A 1,392-nucleotide genomic window follows, 5' to 3' on the forward strand; every position below is an offset into this window, starting at 1 on the left:
TAGGTCAAACCATGTGCAGAATCCTTCACATGCAGTAGTTTTCTTCTTGGGCATAGCACTAAAATGTCACTCTGTCACTGTAGTGCTCATATATACCAAATGTCAAAGTTTGTTTTGTTTTCCTGCACAAATGCCATTTTATCAATGGAAACCTTATTTTATTGTGGTCTTCTCCATACCATATGCTTAACCTTGAAGAAGGAGGGAAAGTACAAGAGGATGATGTACGTTCTGCCTTTTCTTTCAGCTACAATCTAAACCTGTAGTGTTTGATATTGGATATCTGAAGGCACTTGTGCATGTGGTGTCTCATCTATTTTGCTTGACTAAACATATTTTTGGCTGGGAACTTGGAAGAAATGAAACCAAAATTTTCATTAGTTTATTTCTTTAAAGTAATCCAGGCCCAAGATTCATCTTAGCAGTATAACTGCAGAGCGTCTGAATGTTTGATTACAATATAAAGAAATACAGATCTAGATGGTGAAAGAAACATTATAACCTCCTTCTTGGGTTTAAACCTTCCTTTATTCTAGCTCGGATTTTCTTGAGAATGTGTATGTAACTATATATAGATTTTCCCCCCTCTCCTCCCATCCAAAGGTCTTTTGTTTCACTTGAATACTCCAAATGCACACCTCTAGCTCTGTCATTGCGATAGACCTTAAGGCTCCTGTTAAACCATGAGAGAAATGTATTTGGTCTTACTGTTCAGCACTTAAAGCTAATATTAAACTTCTCCCCATCCCCTGGAACAAAGTGAGGCTTCTTAATGCTTCTTTAAGAAAACTTTGGATGACTTTGATATCAAGATCACTTTCTTAGGAACTATTTGATACAAGACAGTTTTTGGAAAGGGGCCTTTTGGTGAGCTGGGACTGGGCAGGCTTTAGGAATTGAGCTGGCTTGGAGGTGTAAAGTACTTGCGGGGCTGCAATGAGCTACTGCTGCCTTCCTGGTCTGGCAGCACCAAACGGCTTCTGGAACCTCAAGCTCTGGGGGTGTTTTGCTGCTGAGGAACCCACCACACTGCTCCAGCCACGGCTGTCCTGCAGGAGTGAGCTTTTTTGTGGCTCTCTTATGTAGGTCAATACAGGAGTGTTTTGGTGGTTACTGGGCAGCTAACCTCATTTCCTAACCTCAGAGAGGGCTGCTTTCTTATTGACTTTTCTGCCCTATTTTTCTTTCCTCCTCTCAAGTGAAAGAGGAAGATACTAAAGAACTTGCTCCATCTTTTATTTCTTGATGTCATGTGCCTGTAGGAAGCATCTCAGCTGAAAAAAGCACCGTGAAAAACCGTGAAGAGATCTGTTGCAAGGCTTTCATAGGTTGTTTCATTGTCTTCTGAGCTGCTTCTGTGTTGTGTGAGTCAATGATAATATCACTTGAGAA

This window comes from Caloenas nicobarica, chromosome 2 (assembly GCF_036013445.1).
Source record: "Caloenas nicobarica isolate bCalNic1 chromosome 2, bCalNic1.hap1, whole genome shotgun sequence".
NCBI lineage: Eukaryota > Metazoa > Chordata > Aves > Columbiformes > Columbidae > Caloenas > Caloenas nicobarica.